The sequence below is a fragment of the Amblyomma mixtum genome, chromosome 4 (genome assembly GCF_055824585.1).
Source record: "Amblyomma mixtum isolate Tamu chromosome 4, ASM5582458v1, whole genome shotgun sequence".
NCBI classification, from domain to species: Eukaryota; Metazoa; Arthropoda; class Arachnida; order Ixodida; family Ixodidae; genus Amblyomma; species Amblyomma mixtum.
In genome coordinates, this window is record NC_143015.1 from 90,740,375 (window position 1) to 90,764,367 (window position 23,993).

General features: G+C 48.1%; 1 protein-coding gene and 1 long non-coding RNA gene across 3 annotated transcripts in view; both read left to right on the forward strand.

Annotated features, from left to right (window-relative positions):
* Pkc53E (Protein C kinase 53E) overlaps positions 1-23,993 on the forward strand; it is a 134,892-nt gene that overhangs the window by 10,414 nt on the left and 100,485 nt on the right. The gene's annotated exons all lie outside the window — the stretch shown is intronic.
* Positions 3,673-5,306, forward strand: LOC149347405 (uncharacterized). The gene is made up of 2 exons (XR_016292521.1): positions 3,673-4,029; positions 4,936-5,306. It is a non-coding gene; the product is annotated as an uncharacterized LOC149347405 (long non-coding RNA).

Consider the following 23,993-nt stretch of genomic DNA (forward strand, 5'->3'; position numbering starts at 1 on the left):
CTGGCAGGTCGTTCAACACATCTGGTACATAAAAGGCACGGACACGTTTACCATATCTTGTCCGTGCTCTGGGCAAGGTAAAGCGGTCGCATGGACGTAATGCTGTGGTGGGGACATACGGGGGGCAGAACTCATTGATCCATATATACATATAAGGATTACAGTTTCTTTGAATAATAGCCTGAACGAAGGCATGTGCGAGCATGAAAAAAGACTGGAATTGTTAGTAATGTGCACACCATACATCACAGCCCGAATTATAGATTTTAGTAAAGATTTAACTTTGTTGCGCTAAAACACTCAACAGAAATAAAAAGAACAGATTCCATATCGCAGCACACTGTACGCCAATGCATGTGCTATTGTTTTCCTTATGTATATTGGGCATAGTGCTTTAATAGAATATAGCAGGCAGGCTATTTTGCGCAGCCTTTCACAAACGTTAGCCAAATGAGTGCTCCAGGACATGTTAGAATCGAAATGGACGCCGAGATAATTGACACTTGAGAGGTATGGAATAGGAGAGCAGGAGCAATTGTTACACAGAAGAGAATGAAGAAACACTGGAGTGATGACAGAAACAGATTTCAGCGGATCGTGAAAACAGACTAATTTAGTTTTATTTTGGTTAATAGAAATTAAGTTGTTACGGTACCAACTGATAACATTTACAGTGTCAGTTTGTAATTCAGCCGCGGCTTGATGGTAATTAGTATGACGAGATACTAAAAGCGTGTCATCTGCGTATTGAAACACCCGACAGAGAAAAATTGCTTGACTGAGATGATTAACGTCATGTTGAGTAAAAGGGGAGCTATAATCGCAGCGCAAAAGGCTGCGCAAAAACTAAACCAGTCAATTAAGCTTTGAGTGCAACAGCGCACTAACGCGGCCGAAATTTGGTCGGGAGTGGGTCCGGTTAGGCGGCGGCCTTTCTCGGACACGCCCGAGCGACTCATTCACTTGAAATTCAAGGCAGCGCGTTCTGGCAAGGTCAGACTCGGTGCTTATTGTGAGCCGCCACTGCGGCTTCACGCGCATTTTTATGCAAAGCATACTACCCAGGTAGCACATGACAGCGGGCCAATATTGGAATACTGTTGGAAAAGCATGGCCCTAAGTAGGCCCATAGTTCCCAATGAGTTTCCAAGATTGGCTGAACCACTCACTGCCGCATCCAATGATGGCCCTGGTTGTCCATCGCTTGCCCAATACTGGCTGTGCCATTACAAAATCCTGGTTATCGTGGGCCAGGTTAGCCAGAATTTTCCCACTGTTTGCCATTGTCGGTTGTGCCATCTTAAAATCATGGCTATCATGGGCCATGTTAGCCAGAGTTCCCCCACTGTTTGCCAGAATTGGTTATGCTATTTAAGTAAACTGTCTATTTTATTTATTTCTTTATTCAATGTACCTACAGCGCCCTCAGATGCATTATTGTAGGGGGTAAGTACATAAACAGTAAAATTCAATACAGCAAAATAGAACACAACAGAAAAAAGAAGCTACAGACAAATGTGAAGAACTTCTAATAAAGACAACAGCGTTCTGATTACACCCGCGACGCCTTCAAAAGAATTGTCAACAGGCGCCTTCCCAGGTAGCACACGGCAGCGGGCCAATATTGGAAATCCACTGGCAAAGCGTGGCCCTAACTAGGCCCAGAGTTGCCAGTGAGCATCCGATGTTGGTTCTGCCACTCCTTAGCACATCCAACAATGGCCCTGGTTGTCCAACGCTTTACCAGTATTGGCTGAGCCATAATTAGATCCTGGCTATCATGGGCCAGGTTAGCCAGGATTGCCCCACTGTTTGCCATTGCTGGCTGTGCCATCATCGAATCCTGGCTACCATGGGCCATGTTAGCCAGTGTTGTTCCACTCTTTGCCAGAATTGGCTATGCCATTTCCGGGAGCTGGCTATATTGGCCTAGGATTGCCACCGCTTATCCAGTGTTCAAAGTATACTGGCAAACGTTGGTAAACATTGTGTCATCCATTAAAATGGGTTCAAAATTATTTTTATTGTCGAGTACCATATCGGCAGTTCATAATTTTCGAACGCGCTAAAACATGCGAGTTTAAAGATTTGGTTTTATTTATTATTATATTTTAACCGAACACTTTTGCAGTTTGTGAGCAAAGCTACCCATGATTCCGTTGGAAAAGCTGCACTCTGGTTGCGCAGTGAGCGGCAATAATACGTTTAGGAGAATTGCGATCGAAGTCCTGTTGATCAGAATTAACGTTCTGATTACACCCGACGCGCCTTCAACAAAAATTGTCAACAGGTGCCTTCAACAAAAATCAAATAAGTTTCATTTGATTAAATTTTTGGAATAAAAAAATCACGTTATTTTTATTCGCTCTAGGAATTCACTGCCGCAGTACGCAGCTGGTGTCTGCTTCAGGGAGATCGCGATACAAACGTAATAGATTAGCGCAAGTGCATTCGCTAAACCGAAATTGTGCTCAGTTTTGGCAACGTCCAGAAACGAAGCAGTCGCCTCGTAATTTCGAATTATGCGTTGCGCTCGTGAAATATTAGGCGGGTGCTTCATAAACGCACGCGGACACGTGCTAAGCGATTCCTACGCTTCCCTACGTCGTGCCCTGTGATCGCGCCTTTCCCGTGTTTTCTGATTTGCTATTTCCTTCCTTTTCTGCAAATCGTTGTGTTGGAAATTGTTGTTTTTGACCATTTTATTCTTCTGTTGCGTAATTTGCATTGGGGGCTATATAGCTCTTGCTCACGTCTTTGCATATTTACTCGCAGGTTTTTTTTTTTCTTTCGAACATCACCTTTATTGATGAAAACCATCGAAAGTAGTTGCGAACCACAATTCAACATGCCTTTGTTTGTTTTTGCTTTTTTTTGCGCGAAACTTCCACCCCAACAAACAATTTGAGGATTCTTCGACGACCACTGAATAAATGGACTGACAACTAGCGTTAGACGCATGTTAACCTAGCTTGTTTGGCGCATGTACGGTACATTAAACTATGAAAGAGCGCGCATTCTGCTTGGATATTTTTTTTTGCTTTATATTTTTGTTATGTGGTAACATTTTAAGCTATCTTGAACTAACAGAAGCCACATCATACGGCCCCACAAAATACGCGAGTGTCTCAAGTCGTTTTGGCGAAATGCATCTTGAAGCTCCAAGTTTTTCACTTCAAAATTTTCAGGCTTTTGCTGCCGCTTTGTAGCAATACTTTGACGCTTCCGTGTTTCCCATCCACTTCTCTCTTGTAGATATTGCTTTCTGTACTGCCTGTGGCCATGTGACTCATTCTCCAAAAATTCCAAACCCTTTTCACGTGTTTTGGCCTCTTTCCCTCTCTCTTTCAAGTCTTCAAGTCGAATATCTCCCCACCTGTTCTCCCGGCCGTGCCCTTTTCCAGGGAGCGGGCTAACCCCCCACCCCGCGAAGCGCTATTTTTTCTTTTTGGTTGTCACTTTCTCAAACCTGTTTTCCCTCGCACGCAGCTACGCGCTTCGCTGTTCCTCCACCTCCCTGTCTCCACCTTTCAGCTCGAGGACTTTTCTCGGAACCACAAAACCTGTGTAAAGGAAAATTACTCTCTCCCCTCCAGCCAACCCCCCCCCCCCCCACACACACACCATCGTCTCCACTGCTCGTCTTGGAACCGCGCGACTCATCACATTCTTGACTGCACGGCGGAGCTCAACCACGTGCACAACCAACGCGACGAAAATGCATGCACACTGGAGCTAGCACCGTTCATAGTCTGTGCACGCGAAAAGCCACACTCATATATTAGGAGAGCTCCGACGCTGTTCGTACCGCCTGCAAGATCTTTTGTAAGTACTAAAACTCTTTTACCTTGATATACGTCTGGAAGTTAAAGTGGTTTTTGTAGTAAATGTTGCTTTGACTACATGCGCCTTTATTTTTTCTGCAGGAAAACAGAGCGAGCCAAAAAGCACGAGGACGACTTCTGTGTACCCACTCTCATTGCGAAATGGCTTGCTTGACGTCGTGCGCAGTGGAATTGTGGCCGAATGGTGAGAATTTAATTTTTCGTCTTTGGTGAGATGAACTCACTGAAGATTCACTACTTTGGCTAACAGCGGGTTTGAACTCATATGACTTAAGATAGAATGTATTCGGGAATATGTCCTTTACCGCTTATGCACGACGGAAATCAGAACCGCTTAATTAATTTTCCACTGCAGACTAGTTGGTAAGGATATGTGTAATACTTCCGTAGTGTTTCTTTTTGCCGTCTACTCTTGCAGACTCAATAGAAAATCCGCAATTACTGGTTAAAGCTTTTGCCCAAGTTCTCTCGCAATGAAAAAGGGCATTACTCTGGACTATAAGACTAGTATTTTTGTGTGGTTTTCGAGTTGCAGTTTCGAATCCAACTATAGCATGCATGCGAAGCAACTAAGGTAAAACAAAGGTGCCCTGAGTTCCTTGCGTTCAGCGTATTTCGTCAAAAATCGCAAGCCGCATTTCTAACCCCATTAAATAAAACTAATCAAAAATGTTGTTTTGACGTCCATGTGGAAGAGACGCTACAACCTGTGCATGTTTACTGGAATAAAAAATTACCTCGCAATTTAGAGATACGAGTTATATTAAAACAAAATAATGCATTAATCTGTTTTCAATATCACATTAATTTGCTTATCTCGCATTGAATATATTTACTTGGAGTGCGACACGACGTATTAAACTAAATTAAACCATTTGGTATAAGGGAAGTTTAGTAAATTAAATTCCACTTTGTGCAACTAATGTGGTGCTGATTCTTAAGAATAAATTAAAAATTATCCTGTAAAATATGTTGCTAGTGTCTTCACGATGACTGTTTTTCACAAAATTCTGTGTTATTTAATCATTTTTGTTTTTGTTCTGTGATGGCCATAATTCAACTTACCATGACATCATGCATCTCTTTGCAGGCTTGGCGCTTTGTGAGGCCATCGTGCAAGAACTAGACGAGGAATTTCTTTGAATGCAGTCCAGCAGTCCCCTTGCAAGTGGAGTGCAACGATTACTTTGGATATGACTGATCGGTTCACTGGAGGACAGCTCCGTTGAGCGCTTTATGGATGCCTTAGCCGTGCCGCAGCAGCTTGCCGAGACGCTTTGTCCAACCGATCGGCACGCACCAAACTTGAAAATAAATTGTTTTCCCACAGCCTCTGCCACCATGCTCTTGGGCCCTTTTTCTTTACTCCCCACGGTGGCTGGTGGTAGCGCAAACCATCCTGTGTGCGCTAGAAGCGTGATTCTTGTAACTCAAAGCAATAAACGGGTCTTTTTTCTGGAATTCTTTCGCAACCTCATTTATGAATATTTGCTAGGTAGAATGGTATGTATGTACATCCATCCACAGTGCCGGTCATTGGCGAGTGGGTTAATTGCATGTGCCAGCGTTCGAAAGCTGGATGCCATTATTCGAAAGCTGGAAACCATTATTCGAAAGCTGGATGCCAATATTCGAAAGCTGGAAACCATTATTCGAAAGCTGGCTACCAATGTTTGAAAGTTGGCTACCAATGTTTGAAAGTTGGATGCCAGTATGAGACCTTTGCTGGTCCATGCTGCAGAACGAACATCGGGACTGCGTTGGCCGCTTGATCGGCCGAGCGTTGGCCCAAAACTGGCATGAAAGTAAGGCCAATGTGTGAAGTGGTAGCGCTCGGCCCAAATGCCAGTGTAGGACCGATGTTCGTGCCAAGTTTTGCCAACACTTGCGCGACGTTCGGCCAATGTTGTTGTGCTGCCTGGGTAGCCGCACAACCGAGCTCCTCCTTGCTGCGCCGCGCGCGGCCGCGTAGCTACCACTTGACCTACATCGGCGCACCACGTGATATGACGTCACAACAGCTGTGAAAGCTGGGGCTCAACTCGTGCGCTCGCTTGCTGACGCGCAGCCTCCACCGGCGGCCTAACTCCCGCTCCTTCCGCTAGGGGCGCTGACGTCACAACAGCTGTGAAAGTTGGGGCTCAACTCGTGCGCTCGCTTGCGGACGCGCAGCCTCCACCGGCGGCCTAACTCCCGCTCCTTCCCCTAGGGGCGCTGACGTCACAACAGCTGTGAAAGCTGGGGCTCAACTCGTGCGCTCGCTTGCGGACGCGCCGCCTCCGCCGGCGGTATGCTTCGCATCTTAGGCTTAACCATAAGCTAAGCCAGGCCATTTTTTTTTTCGTCGCGTGACGTGTAAGTGCTTCGCGCTATGGCGCGAACTCTAAACCTCACTGGCTGCCGCCCAGGTGGCGCTGTCGTACGCACGCTCTAAACAGGGATACGCCTTTACGGGAGTAAAAAAGGGGTTAGCGGTCCTATAGCGCTTTTTCTTCTATAAAAGGGGGTGTTTAGGGACAGTTTACTCCCTTTTTACGCCTTTCTGTTTAGAGTGCAGAAACTATAGCGTACGGTTCAAATTTGTTTGAGTCTTGCTTGAATTAAAGGAATCAGATGCGAAATACTTATCTGCTGTTGCTCGTTGTCCAACTAGGCTTAATCGGTGTCGAGCTCTTGATTAGCAGCAGTGCTTCCTGGGCCGAGAATGGTCCTGGCGGTGGTGTTCAGGGCTCTGGGCGGGGCGATGTCCGGTTTGACTGGCAGCTGCCGCTGCCAGGGAACTTCGTTCGTGAAACGATTTGTGCGTGTCATGGCTGTCAGAAAAGCCCCCGCTGGTCATCGTACGGTTGTTGGCTTCTGCTGATGGTTGTTGTCGGCTGCTGACTCAAGTGAGTATACCACAGCCTGCCGTAGGGGGTTGGCTTCTGCTGAATTAATATTAGCGGTCTTTGAGGGAAGGAAATGCCGCAGTGACAGTCTCGCTTCTTGGTGGACACATCAACCGCGCCATAAGGAAAGGGAGTGGAGGAATCCTGAGTAATTTCGGCCATCTGGGGAACTTTAGCGTGCACTGACATCGCATTCCGCACGGTTGTCTTTTGCGTTTCGCCAATATCGAAATGCGGTCGCCGCGGTCGGGTTCGAACTCGGGTACTCCGGCTCACTAGACGAGCGTCCTAACCAATGATCCACCGTGTGTAGCCTACAGAAGGCACAGCCGCCGAGAGTGGGGGGAGAAAGCAGAGAGCACGGTTTCGGTCGGCGTTGATAAACCGCCGACGTTCTACTCCGGAAGAGCGGCAAAGAGTTTAGAGGGGTAAAGTTTCTTCGAAGGGGAGGGGCAGGAAGTCGAATAAGCAAAGTCTAAAAAGTCCCGGTGGCCGTGAGGTTTGGGCAGGAAGCATGATTGAAGAGCTAGTACAAAGAAACTACCGTTTTGGGTAAACAAAAAAAAGTAGGGGGGGGGGGGACTTCAGTAACTTACGGGCGAGTATTGCCATAGCATTGCAGTTTTGTTCCATATCCGGTAAATTGGTTTTTGAGGAAACGAAAATGGCGCAGTATCTGTCTCGCATATCTCGGCAGACACCTGAACCGCGCCGTAAGGGAAGGGAGGAAGGTGGGAGTGAAAGAAGAGGGAAAGAGGTGCCGTAGTGGAGGTCTCCGGAATAATTTCGACCACCTGTGGATCTTTAACGTGCACTGACATCGCACAGCACACGGGCGCCTTTTGCGCTCCGCCTCCATCGAAGCGCGGCCATCGCGGTCGGGTTCGAACCCGGGTACACCGGCTCGGTAGACGAGCGCCTTAACCACTGAGCCACCGCGGCGGCTTCTAATGGTATTGCTATTCTATTTCAATTCTATTCCATTTTTAATCTAATTCTGTGTTACAGTTCTATTGCATTCGTTTGTAGTTGGCGCAGTTGTAAGAACTAGTACTGACTGTTGCTGGTTACTATATCGTATTTTCCTGCATTTGATGAAGTCACACAGTTTTGACCAGTAGCGCGTTTTGTAACGCCGCCACTTTTTTGGGCAGCACCATGTTTTCGGGGCGATGAGCAATATAATGCTTTCGTATTAATAAGCGAACAGGTTCGAAGCTTCGCACTGCTGCGAAAGGGAGGGGGTGGGGGGGAATAGAATCGCGTATTAGAAAATCTGAAAACCGAAATGGCTCTTACTAAAGTCGTATACTAAATTTCTGAACACGAGGCGCCTAACTGTATTAGTTAATGTTAATTTTTATACTATAGTGAACCACCACGCCTGCTGAGACGTTGTGGGCATTTTCTGATGTTCGCCACCGGAGACAATACCGTGCTGAAGAAAAACTATAATTTATTTCTCAGTCCTCGCTGAAACCAAGTGTTGTTTCTCACTGTGCAGCTCGCGGTTCATACATTAGAGTATAGATATCTAAATTTTGGTTTCGGGTTTTCTTCTTTATAATGATACGTAAGGCATTATTATACGTGATTTACCCCATGGCATTATCCTACGGCCGCTAAATAACTTATGGTCGAATTTTCTTGTCATGCTGTTTCGGCTGCAACAGCCGAACTATGACTGTGACGTCAAACTGTGCTTATAGATCAAGTGACTAAACTGCACTATAATCGCTGCTTCTGCATTCGGTTTGGTTTATTGGTTTATTGGGGTTTAGCGTCCCAAAGTGACTCAGGCTATGGGGACGCCGTGAAGAGCTCCGGAAATTTCGACCACCTGGTGCTCTTTGACGTGCGCGGACATCGCACAGCACACGGGCCTCTAGAATACCGCCTTCATAGAAATTCGACCGCCGTGGCCGGAATCGAACCCGCTTCTTTCGGGTCAGCAGTCAAGCGCCATAACCACTGAGCCAGCGCGGTGGCTAGTAGTAGTAGTACAGTAGTAGTAGTAGTAGTAGTAGTAGTGGTACAGTAGTAGTAGTAGTAGTAGTAGCAGTGCAGTAGTAGTAGTAGTAGTAGTAGCAGTACAGTAAGTAGTAGTAGTAGTAGTAGCAGTACAGTAGTAGTAGTAGTAGTAGTAGCAGTACATTAGTAGTAGTATGTAGTACAGTGGTGGTGGTAGTAGTAGTAGTAGTAGTAGTAGTAGTAGTAGTAGTAGTAGTAGTACAGTGGTGGTGGTAGTACAGTAGTAGAGTAGTAATACGGTACAGTAGTAGTAAATGCTCCTTTAAATGGAGACGTTGGTGTCACTCCGACCTATTGCCATGCCGTTGCCTGTCCTGTGTTCTTTCTTCATGCCTTCTCCCGCGCTGCGTTTCGCCCCATCGGCTCGAATGGACTAGCCCAGAAAAGCGCTGCCGCCCAAGGGGAGCGAATTCCGACGTCCGGCTCTGCAAACCGCATCTGGGTTTGCGACCCCGTCGAAGCAGCACCGATGCGCGGGGCGTAGAAGACCCGCGTGAACGGGATTACGGCGCTGTGCTCGGCCCACGAAGCCCGAGCATGCGTGCGTGTGCAGGCTCGCTCGCGTCACTCTGCGTGGGTAGCACTCGTCCGGCTCCCGTGTTTCTGGTTGGCCGAGCACGCTGTGGATCGGGGATTTTTTTTTTTATTTTTCTTCGTATACTTTTACCTGGCTTTACCTTGGTGATTTTTCGTTTTTTTTTTCTTCAGCATCTACTTATTTTTTTTTTTTGCGAGGTCCCGGTCTTTTTTTCTTTGTAAAAAGAAGCAGCCCGAACAGACAAGGACGAAACACAAGACAACAGGACTGGCGCTGATCTTTTTATCGTGCATTCTGACCAACCAGCCCCTGATCAAGACTGTAGTTGATCATTTTTTGCTTGATCATCCGGCTATATCATCTCACCCTGGAGAGGAGTTTCAGCGGCGTTGTCACTCGCCGTGCCTCTCGGAGCCCAGCGTTATCTTGTATCCAGTAGTTGCTGATCTTTGGGCTTTGCTCTGAGGTGGCCGCTTGTCGTTTAGTGCATAGGCGCATGTTGTGCTTCGAGTGTGCGGAAACTGTCTGAGTATACCTTCCGTGAACGGGTGTGTGCATGCTGGCATTGTTACATTGTTGCAAACATTTGTACATTGTTACATGAACATGTAAAATGGGCTTGGGCAGGGCATGCAATGCGAAGGCAAGATAGTGCATTGACTTGAAACGGAGTGGATTCCAGGTCAATGCAAGCGTGGCAGGGGGCGGCAGAAAGTTAGGTGGGCGGATGAAATTAAGTTTGCGGGGACACGGTGGCCGCAGCCGGCAAAGGACAGGGTTCATTGGGAGAGGCCTTTGCCCTGCAGTGGGAGTAGTCAGGCTGATGATGATATTGTCACAGGCCAGACGGAGGACAGTTGTAGACGTAGAGGGGGACCGCAGAACGGCCGAGGGTTTTAATCGCCCAGAACAGAGCCAGCTCGAGCGCGCCTCACGCGAACGCGACCACTTCGTCCTCGTCACGGCTTAGCGCGCAGGTAGCTCGAGCCAGGTCCGTGGCATTAGTCCCCTATGGACTAATATGGACATTACGTTGTTTATCTAGCGGGACGTGGAACAAGAAGTGCGCACTGTATAAAGCATGTTTTAGGTATGTGGCGGGTGTAGAGCGCTTGTCAATAGGGGCAGCGCTTTTGCTGGTTGGCGCGCACTGTTTGTTGGTGGGTGCAGACAGTTTGCTGGTTGAGGCGGACTTTTCAGACCGAGCCTCTCTGAGCCTGAGCGATGCCAGAGCGGAAGCCATGTAGTTGAACGCGGCGTGTAGTGCAATGGAAGCATAGTGACTGACGTTTTCATGGATGCGGATGGTGGTGAGCTGACGTTTAATGGAGCCTTATGATTAGCTGCATCGAAAACAATGATCCAGGTGACTGTATACCATTGTGGATAGTATTTTTTTGCCATGCTGCCGCAAAACCACCAATTTCGTCGGCTTGCATAGTATGGGTATAGATATGGAGTTGCCTGCAGGATTCGCGCCTGAGAGAACTGGGTGACATAGCCTTGCATTTCATTTCGCAATGGCCCCGCCGCGGTGGCTCAGTGGTTACGGCGCTCGGCTGCTGACCCGAAAGACGCGGATTCGATCCCAGCCGCGGCGGCTGAACATTGATGGAGGCGACGTTCTAGAGGCCCGTGTGTACTGTGCGATGTCAGTGCACGTTAAAGGACCCCAGGTGGTCGACATTTCCGGAGCTCTCCACTGCGGCGTCCCTCATAGCCTGAGTCGCTTTGGGATGTTAGACCCCATAATCCAAACCAAACCTACCACGAAAGGCTACCTGATATAAAGTTCACTCTTTGCAAGCTCGGGCCGTTTTGTCTAAGTTACTTTGCCAAGTGTATTCCGAAAAAAGTTTGCCGTCAAGCAGCGGTATGCTTTGGTAGAGCGTCGGTCGGGGCCAGTGACTTATTTTGCGGCCGCGTCAGGGGCTTCATTGTCTAGAAGATCGCACTGCTTATAGTATGATTAAACGCATGTGGGAGTTCAGGCTTTTTCGCATGCAAGTTGACTGTGTGCGGCGCGCGGCGAAAAATTTCCGCCTTGTTGGATCTCGTTGCTGTGCAGCCGTTCTCATGTCCAACAATCTTGGACAAACATTTTTAATATTGGAAGATTGTAAGGCAGTGGTATGGAAATATTGAAGGTGATGGTTTGATCTTCCGGTGCGTAGCAAAATCTTTCTTTTGTAGCGTTTCCATCGATCGCATCGAATAGCTAAGACTGGCATAGAAAACCAGTGGGGAACGCTTTTGACGATAGCGGAAACGTTAATAGAAAAAAAATTGAAGCCTTCCGACGGGAGATCTGCGAACATATCGATTGTTATAGTGAAATCTTAAAATATGTGAAAATTAGTCTCATAAACTCTTTCCCGTTGAAAAATACTAAGATACTTTTGTGCTGAATTGCATGAGGGCAGCCTACGGCCACCGAAACCAAGGAGAATAGGGATTTTTTTGGTAAAAGGGTGGTGCTAAATAATTGGAGAATAATAGTTTAACTAATTTTCCTTCCCTCTCTTTCATCCTTGGTTTCGAACGGTGATTTGGGACTGATATGCTTTTAGAAGGATTTGAGCAAAGCCGTGATGTAAAAGGTCGTCTAGGCACGTAGTAACTGCAGTTTTTTTTTTTTTGTTGTTGTTCTTGGCTGAGTGAGACACCTGGTTGCGATGATCTGCTGAGGTTATAGCCCTCATGAATCTTGAATGTGCGTTTAACAAAACAAAACAATGAGATATTGTCGCGGTGCTTCTTTGAAAGCTCCCGGGCGCTAAAACGGAGACAAACAAAAGGCGCGTTTATAGTTGTGAACGCTTTGTCTGGTGTCTACGCTTCCTATACTGCAGCGGGCAGCCTGACCTCCGCGGCGCGAACACGTAAACGAAACCCGCGAACGATCTTCAGAGTGGGCCAGACGCTCGCTGTCTCTTCCGACCGCCTTCCTGTTCTGTCAGCAGCGCAAGCGGCCTTTTCAGAGATACAGGTCCCCCGTCGCTGGCGTGGAGCCACATACAAGAGAGCGGTTCCTCTGTTGTCGCCGCGCAGATCGTCGAATGTCACTTCGCGCCTCGGCGCTGTTTACGTGACGCCTATCGTTGCAAACACAGCACTCGCGGGCTCCACGGAAATAGTTTGCTGCCCAAGGTCTGCCCGGTGGTCTGCCGCCGTGGCTTCCTGCTTTTGTTGAGGACTGTGGCCAGGTGTAAGGCGCACACGTGTTGCGTGGAAGGAAAGAAAAACAAAACAAAAGGAAGGCTGGTTTACTAGCCTCTGGCTTTCGGCGATGAGGATTGAGGGTGGCGGGCGCTGAAAGGGATCCTGGACTGAGACGAAGGGTGGCGAGACGCAGTGCAGGAAGAACGCGATGCCAAGAGGGAAGCCCGGAAAAGAGGGATGGAAACAGGCGCTGTGAGAGAGGGGGAGGGTTTACGGCCTTTCATAGTTCGCTGAGCGTGTGATTAGAAGCGCGTAGGAAGCGGTTGCGTGTAAGAATAACTCTGCAACGGGACCTGTTTTGAAAAGAATCGCGTTGAACTATATGGAAGCAGCAGCGCGCAAACGCAAAAAAAAACAATAAAAAACTGTGGGTTATAGCCACTCTGTCATTCCTGAGAAGGCCCTTTTTTTTTCGATTGGTTTGGGAGCCTCTACATCCTTGCCCAGCCAAGGATGGTTGCATAGGTTTCCCAACATTTTGAAAGCTTTTACTACTGACCGTTTATAAAATGTTATTCCTTTGGCATCACTGGGTAGTATAGATAATGTTTTAGGCCCTCTACACCACCGACCGCATTTTACTTTTTTTTTAAAATCTGCTGAAAACTTTTCTACGCCTTGTGTTTGGCACACGATGGCGTTAGCTGCCTATGTGCCATTAAACCCAGCACAACACAACACACTTTGGTGTTACTGAATTTTGTAGCTTATTTGTTTAGCATAAATGGCAGTGACGGAATAATACATTCGGTTGAAGGTACACGGCCTAAGGACGGTTAATAAGTAAACAGTGTGGAACCTCTTCTAAGGTCGCCAGCCTCAGTGCGCGTGTGATTAAGCAGAAACGGTGTGCTAACACATAGAAGAGTGTAATTCAAAAGTAAACGAAAAGGATTCCAATGCCAGCATAAATATAGGGAGGAAAAGGGGGGGGGGGGCATAACGTTGTGTACACCAGCAGAAAGAGTTTATAGCACGCAGTATTAGAAACAACAACAACAACAAAAAAAGCTTTCATCGCTGCATGCCTTTTTCACGCAGCTTGGAGTAGACGTGTATAGCTTAATTTTGAGTATCGGAGTTGCACCACGCAATCTCAAAATTCGCCCTGAATGCGAATGAGGTAAATGTTTTCACCACGAAATTGCTTTCCATTAACTTTTTATGGCGGCTGTAGATGCTCCTGTAAGCGACCTTGGATAGCGCAGGGACGAAGAAACCTTGTTGGGCCGCCGCGGTGGCTCAGTGGCTATGGTGCTCGGCTGCTGTCCCGAAAGACGCGGGTTCGATCCCGGCCGTGGCGGTTGAATTTCTTTGGAGGAGAAATTCTAGAGGCCCGTGTACTGTGCGATGTCAGTGCACGTTAAAGAACCCCAGGTGGTCAAAATTTCCGGAGCCCTCCACTACGGCGTCTCTCATAGCCTTAGTCGCTTTGGGACGTTAAACCCTATAAACCAAACCAAACCTTGTTGGGACCATGAAAATCGAACTTCCATGCGTACTGACACGCCTTTGCCAGGTCTTGATAAGTGCTACATGCCACTGTACAGTCCAGGTCGATCTGAAGGCGATCGCTTTGGTGGCATACTCGAATTAAAGTGCTCTACCGCAGTTTATTTCCCAATGAAAGCTGAATAAAACACACGCAGGCATATCTGGCCCCTTGGTCCGTCCGTCCTATTCTCAATCAGGCATTCGACGCAGCCGCATTCTATGGCTTGTTCCTAATGACTCCGCGTGACATTCGCCACAACACCACGTGACGCGTTTGTTAACACTCGACGCGCCATCTTGTGCCTTCTATGTCAACTAAGATTGAGTGACTTTCGCTCGGCGGGATCTACATTTATTTGGACGTGCGGGCCTTGCAGGCAGTGTGCATTTCTTCTCAGGCCTCTGAGACAGAGGGTCGCGTTGTCCCACACACGTATACACACGCGAAGGACTGGAGTTGGCCGCTTCCTTGGAGTTTTTCGACAGCAGGCCATTGTCGGGTGACTTCGTACCGGGCACTTGGCCAGAGGCTTGGAAAGCTTTCCAGGCTCTTCGGGAGTTGCGTCCTTACTTGCGCGGAGTTTGGTTTCGGCTCGTGGTTGTAAGCAGGCGCGTTGGCTGTGTGTTTTTGTGTATACAGTTCTCACTTCTTTCCGGACCGTCACCCGTCATTTCCATCTGCATCACTGCCGAGCCGCCCGCGAATTTTAATCACGCCGCCAGCCATCCACAGTGACGCCCCCTTGTTAGTCCACTTTTTTTCCCAACGGAACAATCATTGCCGTCTGCAGTCAGACATTTGTCGACGTTGGCGCTGCTCGTCCCCGCTTGCTACAAAAAAAAAAAAATATATTCAACGAAGATGATGACACATGTGCAGTGTGTAGTAGATCTGGGGAAACAATTGAACACCTCATACTCAGATGTGATGGTATCCATCCGGATGTTGATGCAGGCACAGTCACTCTTCCTGAGGCCCTAGGGTTTAAAGATAACAGTGGTCATGTAAATAAATCTGCAGTCGAAGTTAGCAAAAAGCGATTGGAGGATTGATGGGTGAAAAGCAGAGATGGGTATACCTACATAAGGTTAGAAGTGTAGGAAACCGTAGTGAAAGAAGGTGGCGAATCTTAATGAGAGTTGACAACACAGAACAAAAATAACGTAAGAAAAGCTGAGCGTGGTGGCAATTGCCACCACCCCGTTTCAAAGGGGGCGCTCTTATTCATCCATCCATCCATATAAAGCAAGCAACGCATGGGACAATTGAACGTCTAACTTCGGAACCGTCGCGGTGGCTCAGTGTTTATGACGCTCGTCTGCTGACCCGAAAGACGCGAGTTCGAACCCGGCCGCGGCGGTCGAATTTCGATGGAGGCAAAATTCTGGGGGCCCGTGTACTGTGCGATGTCAGTGCACTATGAACCCCAGGCGGTCGAAATTTCCGGAGCCCTTCACTACGGCGTCCCTCATAGCCTGAGTCACTTTGGGAAGTTAAACCCCGTAAACCATAAACCGTATTTGTCTTCAAGCCTGAAATGATGTACGGATAGCGAAGAAGTGTTCGCTTCAAAGAATTGGTAGATTAGGGACTTGGTAGCAGTACAACAGACACACATACACACGCAAAAAAAAAAGGCCTCGTTTTATACAGGGCGTTGATTACGTTTTTCGGTTGGCTCGAATATCCACTCACTGGGAGCCGCCGCGATGGCTCAGTGGTTATGGTGCTCGGATGCTGACCCGAAAGACGCGGGTTCGATCCCGGCTGCGGCGGTTGAATTTCTATGGAGGAGAAATTCTAGAGGCCCGTGTACTGTGCGATGTCAGTGCACGTTAAAGAACCCCAGGTGGCCGAAATTTCCGGAGCCCTTCACTACGGCGTCTCTCATAGCCTGAGTCGCTTTGGGACGTTAAACCCCTTAAACCAAACTAAACCACTCACTGGGAGATGGGATGGGAGTTCGCGTGCTTTGGAGGCCAGGGATTGTAAATACGTCGCCGGTTATCAGTTCTCCGCGTTGTCCAAGCCCTGTTCAAGTACACATTGCTTTGCACCGTATTCTGGGACCGTACCCTCTCCGTATACCCGGACTGTCCATTACCGCATGCGTACGGACGCGTGTGGTGCTAAGCCGGAGATTGTGTACCCTGATAGGCTGTACTCCAGGTGGCCGGCAGTAATTGCTTTTGAGACCCCCCTTTTTTTTTTCGGCCTGCCGCGGGGGTTAACGCGTCTCCGGTAGGGGACGTATAGCGTTATCGCCTCGTACGGCGCGTTCTACTCGCGAAGCGTGTGCGTCAAGGACAGTGGACGATTATAGCAAAGCGCGTCATTGCGACGCCGATCGCATTCGTAATGGTGCTCGAGGCGGCAGGAAACATTCTTGGGCGTCGCGGGTATTTGCGAAGCTCGGTTGAATGGTCGCCGGCTTTGAGAGGAGGCGGTCGGGTTTTAGGCTTCTAGAGTGCGAAGTTAAAATAGAAGTCTACAGCTTGGATGTGGAACTTTCCGGCGTGAACTGACTTTATAACGCTTTTGGCTTCGGGCTGTCAAGGAGGATGCTTTGCTGCTGAGGTGCCGTATGAGTCCCTATTAGAGATGTGAAGGCCTGAAAAAAACACTGCAATTTTGGAAAAAAAAAAACGGTTTTTTTCGTTTTTTTTCAGACAAGGAAAAATGGAAAGAAACATCGAAAATTTCACAATGCAATTTCAAGGTTTTATGACTGCTTGCTTTTAGTTTAGATTTTTGTTTTTGCTTTGAAAACCATTATAGCGTGCATCGTTGAACGATTGGAGAGCAGTCGTCATCGCCGGTATACCAGGTAGTGCTTTTAAAACGTTCGTGCTGCGAGTGCGCGGGTTGAAGGCCAAGTCACATATAAGATCCCGGCTTGACTTAAAAACACACTAATACTTGAATTCACGGCTGAAGTAGAACAAAATGGCTGCAAGTTCTACAGCGCTACGCACATGGCATAAATAACATAGGCTGCTGTGCACGTAAGCGGTTCTAGCCAAATACAGGCCTAGCTTCTTGATTTCCAACGTAGCAGAGTGCAGGACATCCGCAGGAATTTGGTCCAGGACAGGGGTCTTCAGCGAAGCACGTGGCCCCATCTGCCTGGTGGCAAGGCCTTTGCACCAACCAGCCGCTAACTCGTCTGGCTTCCCGACTGCTGCAGATACCACCATCATCCGCCAGCTGCGAACGAAACTGGTCACGTTTTGGACACGTCATACAAAGATTCGCAACAGGCTTTCAGGGTAACGCATTTGAAAGCTTGCGTATGTGCAGTCGTACGTAGCTGTGGACAAAGCTTCAATCCATGCTCCTGCGCGTAGTGCCGCATCCAGTGACACTGACTCTGAGTCTGGTATGGAGTGACTTGTAGATCAGTTTTCATGTTCCCTTTCTCGGTGCAATAGAACAAGAAGTTCGTTCCACAAATATGATATTTATATTTCCATATTCGCCTGAAGTGGCAATTATTATTTATCTGCTCGGTTTGGTTTGGTTTATGGGGTTTAACGTCCCAAAGCGACTAAGGCTATGAGAGACGCCGTAGTGGAGGGCTCCGGAAATTTCGACCACCTGGGGTTCTTTAACGTGCGCTGACATGACACAGTACACGGGCCTCTAGAATTCCTCCTCTAAAGAAATTCAACCGCCGCATCCGGGATCGAACCCGCTCGGTGCAATAGAACAAAAAGTTCGTTTCACAATATATCTATAAGTGCATATTCGACTGAACTTCGGAGCATTATTATTGATCGTTGTGCTGTTGCAAATAAATCTGTTTTTGTGACGTTTTGCACAATTTCCAATTTTTCATGAAAAAAACCCTGAAAAAAAATGGTTTTTTTCATGCCATTCAAAATTTCTTGAAATTTTACATCTCTAGTCCCTATACGGTGTCTTCAAACCGTTCTGGTGTGGGCGAAAACGTTAGGTTAGGTTAGCGCAGCCGAAGTTAGCAGAGAATAGCACCATTGAGAGCTTCAGGGACGTTTTGAAAATCCGGAGCGCGTGGATAGAAGACTAAACAGACTAGAAGGGAGTTTGAGGACGTTCCTTTATACTTTGTTCACGAAAGCGTCTGTTTCGAGGGGTTCACGGGGCGGTCCTTTCTAGCTTCGGTGTGCTTTCTTTGTAGTTTTGATAGTTTATAGTTTTGGTTTGATACTTTGGATATTATGGAAACAGTCGCTCGCGTCTGGTGACGGTTTTACTTTCAGTCGGCGGGTGAGGGCGTCGTATGTGTGTTGCCTTTTAGATAGTTCTTTTTTTCTTTTATCGCGAAATACACGGTGTTGTGTGTAATTAGCGATTAGCCAAAAATAGGTCGCGTCAGGCTAACTGCACCACTTGGTGCTCGTCAGGAATGGTTAAATAGTAACACGGAAGTAATTAGTCATTAGGATCCATTAAAGTGCAGACGTACGGCTACAAAGGAAAGCCATTTAGATTTGCAGGAACTTCGTAGTTTAAGTAGTCCGTGGGGAGACTAGCTGCGGTTGACTGGCAGCTTTCAGTTATAATAGGGATGGTGGAGAGGAAGGGACTAATTTTTTAATTTATTATATATCAGTACTGCAAGCCTTTTTTAAGCTTATAGTATTGGAGATGGCACTCAAGAATAGATTAATTAATATAGTACTTTTCGTACTGTGGACGCGAACGCAACAATGACGCGAGAACAGGAACAAACCGCGCGCACGGACACACACATCACTCTACCAACTAAGGAACACAAGTATACATTTAACTTCCAAATGGTGAAAAAAAAAATGGATGTTCATGGGATGTCGTAATGCCTGTCAGCGTAATCGACCACAACATTGATATCATATTCTGGCAATCTCTGGGAATAAGATTCCAACCCCGACACGAACGCTTTGTCATATTGTACTTCGACATCACTTCGTAGCCGCTGCGGTGGCTTAGTGGTTATGGCACTGGGCTGCTGACCCGAAAGAGGCGAGTTCGATCCCGTCCACGGCGGTCGCATTTCGATGGAAACCGAAATTCTAGAGGCCCGTGTGCTGTGCGATGTCAGTGCAGGTTAAAGAACCCCAGGTGGTCAAAATTTCCGGAGCCCACCGGCTCCGGCGTCCCTCATGGCCTGAGTCGCTTCGGGACATTAAACCCCCATAAACCAAACCAAACTATACCAACCAGTATGCTGTGCGATGCCAGTCCACGTTAAAGAACCCCAGGTGGTCGAAACTACCCTTAGCCTTCCACTACGCCGGCCCTGATAGCCTGAGTCGCTTTGGGGCTTTGAACCCCGTAAAACTAAACCGACATCACTTCGCAGTCCATTTCATAATTCTGCAGGCAACGAGAAAGAACCCTACCCGAGTCCTTCAATACCTCAGGTGTTGCAACGCCACAGAAATGATCGGATGTATACTTCCTTGTGATTCGTTCTACTTGAGTGACAGCTAGGCGACTTTAAGTAGTCATCTTTGTTGATATTGGTACGTTCATGCTAATGCAGGAAAGAAAAATTCGAACAAGCATGCATTTCACGGGATAGCCAGGTTGTGGCAGTGCGGTTAGGTTTGGTTTGGTTTTATAGGGTTTAACGTCCCAAAGCGACTAAGGCTATAGGAGACGCCGTAGTGAAGGGTTCCGGACATTTCAACCACCTGGGATTCTTTTACGTGCCCTGACATCGCGGTTAATAGCCCCCAATAGGAGTGCACCCTGTAATAATTTTGGTCCTTTGGGGCTAAGAGTTTAGTATTGGCTTGCGTATTCTTCATATGTCTGCCAAAAATGTTCAAGTTTCTCAACCGCTTTTAATTCACCAGAAGAACCGCCTCTTCATGCCGGTGCTGTTATGGCCTATTGGGGACTAAGTACTTACTCTTCAAGCCGTTTCAGAACGGGCTTTACTTTGTCATCCTTTGCACTTTGTTGTGTGAAGCGAAATACTGCATACCTGCTGCAGCAGCTCGGCGAACTTTGGCGTTCGGTTGTTGAAGCCAAGGCCGTGGGGTCGAACCCCGACCGCGGCGGCCGCATTTCAATGGAGACGAAACGTAACAGGCTTCCTTGTGCTCTGCGATGTCAGCGCAGGTTAAAGAAGTCATGACACCATTTTGTAGCGAGAGCTACATTACGCGCAGTCTCGCCGTTTCGCCGTGGGCCTTCGGCGACACTTGTGCGCATGCGCGAGGAGCCGAGTGACGTCACAGCCGCGCAGCTGGTGCGCCGCGCCGCTCGCCTCCGGCCGAGAGGAGCCGCCGAGTGACGTCACAGCTGCCGGCGCCGACGCCGCTAGCCTCCGACCGAACGGCCGCGTGTTACTTTACCTATCACCGGGCCGTCTTTCTGGCAGTCAGTAAAGTTGAATAACACGTCCCGCCTTCACCACCTGTCTCGTCTTTGATGTCAGACTAGTAGCCATGACGATAAGCAAAACAACTAGACGTAACCAGGGGTATACCGTGCCTCTCGCTACCTATATCCTGGCGTAGTTGAGCTAAGCCACTGCCAATTTTTTTTTTTCAGACTCAAGGTGTTTATTGCATTTTGTTCGCTATGCATCTCGTAACAACTGGGCAAAATGTGATTTGTGTAGCGAGTACTTTATAAATGAATTTTTAAAAGTTATGCTAATTCTGCCGAAGTGTGCAGTAGTCAGGCAACACTGGCGCGCTGGCGATTCATGACGTCATAAACCGACGGTCACGTGCTTGCCCTCGATTGAACTGCGCGTCGTGAGCGAAGGGAACTGAGTTTTGTTCGGGCTTGGGTTCGGAGGTCAGCGACACAGTCAACGAAGGCCTGTGACCTGTCCTCTTCTGTAAGGAGTCCATTTTCTGTCCGATCTCGGCGTCTTCACCACAGATTCGAGTAGCCGCGCTCTGCTCCGCACCGACCGTGAGCACGGCAGTTTTGCATCAGACGGCAGCGCTGTCTATGACGTCATTCAGGCTGCTTCAATATGGCAGTCGTTGCCAGCGGGGGAGAGGCTTAGAGCGGTAATTTCTAACTGCAATTTTCAGCGTAAATGCTCGCGTAGAACCCGACGTCTTGGCTTATACATGCTATGTAAAACCGCGATTTGCCGGTAGACCATGTCTTTAAAACCCTCGAGGTGGTGGAAATTATGTGGAACCCCCTGATTAGGAGAATCTGAAGACATAAAACTACGCAGGAGACAGGACACAGAAAAGATGCAGACAGGACGAGCGTAGACTAACAACTGATTTATTTGACGAAAAAACGACCTTCCTTCAAGAGCAACACATGCGCGACCAAACTTAACGCCCAAAGCAAAAGTACACAATCTAATCAACCCAAAAAGTCAAGTTCCTTCTGATACAGGTGAATTGATGCCTCGCTAACACATTTTTCCGCAACGTATCTAGCAATTTGCCAGGCTTCAAAGATCTCGCGTGCCTTCCTCTCCTTCGCGCAGCCTATAATCTTCGTTTGCTTGAAAAGCGGCGTACAAAATACTTTTTTCTTCTTGTCATTGATTTTACAAGACTGGCAGTGCCTTGCTAAATGCTGCCCACCGTGCTGGCTCAAAGAGTTATTGTGCTCCTGAAGGCGTTTATTAATGCAGCGCCCCGTCTGCCCTACATAAACGGAACCACAGCTGAATGGGATCTCGTAGATAACTCCCATCTTACAGGCTACAAACTTAGGTCTGTGGTTGACTCCGCACCCTACTTTCTTTTGCAGGTTATTGTTAGTTAATCGGCATAAACGAGACAGTTTACATGGGGCGGAAAAGAACACGTTGACACCAAATTTCCTACCCACCTTCTTCAAATCGTGCGAAGTCTTGTGCACATAAGGAAGGACTTCAAACTTCCTCCTCTCGCTTTCAGTGAGTTCTTGTTGGTTTTGTTTCAACCATAGGGTTTTCAGGGCAGACGGCAGACGGGGCGCTGCATTAATAAACGCCTTCAGGAGCACAATAACTCTTTGAGCCAGCACGGTGGGCAGCATTTAGCAAGGCACTGCCAGTCTTGTAAGATCAATGACCAGAAGAAAAAAGTATTTTGTACGCCGCTTTTCAAGCAAACGAAGATTATAGGCTGCGCGAAGGACCGGAAGGCACGCGAGATTTTTGAAGCCTGGCAAATTGCTAGATACGGTGCGGAAAAATGTGTTAGCGAGGCATCAATTCACCTGTACCAGAAGGAACTTGACTTTTTGGGTTGATTAGATTGTGTACTTTTGCTTTGGGCGTTAAGTTTGGTCGCGCATGCGTTGCTCTTGAAGGAAGGTCGTTTTTTCGTCCAATAAATCAGCTGCTAGTCTACGCTCGTCCTGTCTGCATCTTTTCTGTGTCCTGTCTCCTGCGTAGTTTTATTTCTTCAGAATGTCTTACCAACTAGCCTCTCATCACACACCCCTAATTAGGGCGCCTCTCGTAGGTCATGTCCCGTCACATCACATTATTTTCCTTAAATACGAGCCTTTTGGGACGTTACATAAATGGTGGGACTTACAAGGTGCAGGCGTTGACAGCAGTCGTAATTGTTGACGGGCAGGATATGGCAGCGATTGGTCTGGAAGTCCGTTGAGTCAATTGACTGCTACTCGACCAAAAAAAAAAAAAGATACTTGGTAAAGACAGTAGTGTACGGGCATGTGGGCGCAGGACTTTAAGAGGTTGACCGATGCGATGGTCTCTGCGTGGTCGGGGTGCGTAGATGTATGTTCCTTGTGTCTCGCTTCGGGAGGTTAAACTCTGCAATTTACAAATCTTGAAAGGTTGATCTGAAACGAGTGAGCTGAGCCGTACGTACAATTAAACCAAGGTATTGGGCATCGTTGCCTGCGCGTATTGTTTAGCTGAAACAGCCGTATACCACATAGTCAACCACCGAAACAAGCAACCATTGACGTGTGTATCTCTTACTGTGCTCAACCAGATCATCACGCTCGTGCTACCTGTACATATGTTAATATTTAAATAGACTTATTGCAGTGTACCTCTCCCCCTGTCCTTTCTACTATCCCCTCACTCCTTTCATTTCACTTCGACACACTGCCTGCTGTTTCTCTGTTTCCGCTGCCCCAGCTCAGGTGCTTCCAGCAGCGATAGCAGATGCCGGGGCAAGCAAAAATCTTTTTCCTTCCATTTATTATGTCATTAAAACCACTTAATAACTGCGTGTGTATCTCCAGTTTCTGCTTCTCGCGCTGTCTGTAGCGAAAACGTGAGCGGCGAATCAAATCCCGCATTGATAGCTAGACGTTTCCGAGACGACTTGGGCCAGTGACGAAGCCCCGTGTTCGTCTAATAGGGACGAGTAGTCCGAGATAGGAACGGGAGCGATAGCGTCGGCCTTTTGAAGACAGTCGGCGTGGCGCGCGCGTTATCGCCGACTGACGAGCTCGGCGACTCCGTGACATGTGTGCGTGTGTGTACTCGGCGTATCTCCTTTCTCTTTCTCCGACCCCCCCCCCCCTCCTCCTCCTCCTCTCGGGCGTGCATTGATTCGGAGCCCCCTCCCCTTCGTCTCTGGCTGTTGCTCGCGGGGGGGGGGCGTCGGTGTGAGCGGTGGAGCGTGCGACACACTTTGTGTGCGCGCGCCATGCGGCCCTTGCGCTTGGCTGCTCTCGTCGCCGTAGCGTGACAGCAGTCATCGCTGGCTGCTGCTGCTTACAGCGGAGGTGTGGCGGCGGAAGCCCGCGTCTGCACCTCTCCGGAGAAGGGGAGGAGGAAAAAGAGAAAGAGTAATGCGTGCGTGTGTGCTGGCCGCAGCGCGCACTGTCCGTTGCTTTTAAGGCGAAAGCCTTTAATGGCTCATACTGCCGTCCGTTAACCAAGCGTGTCACACCTTCGGCAGCGTTTAACTAGTGGTAACTCGGGAACTAAAAACGATCTGAGAAAACGAATGGTTGCTTCAAATAGAGGAGGGGAAAATGAACCTAGAAGCCAAGTTTGATGACTGTAGATTAATTAGTTAATACATTACAGGCAAAAATGTAGA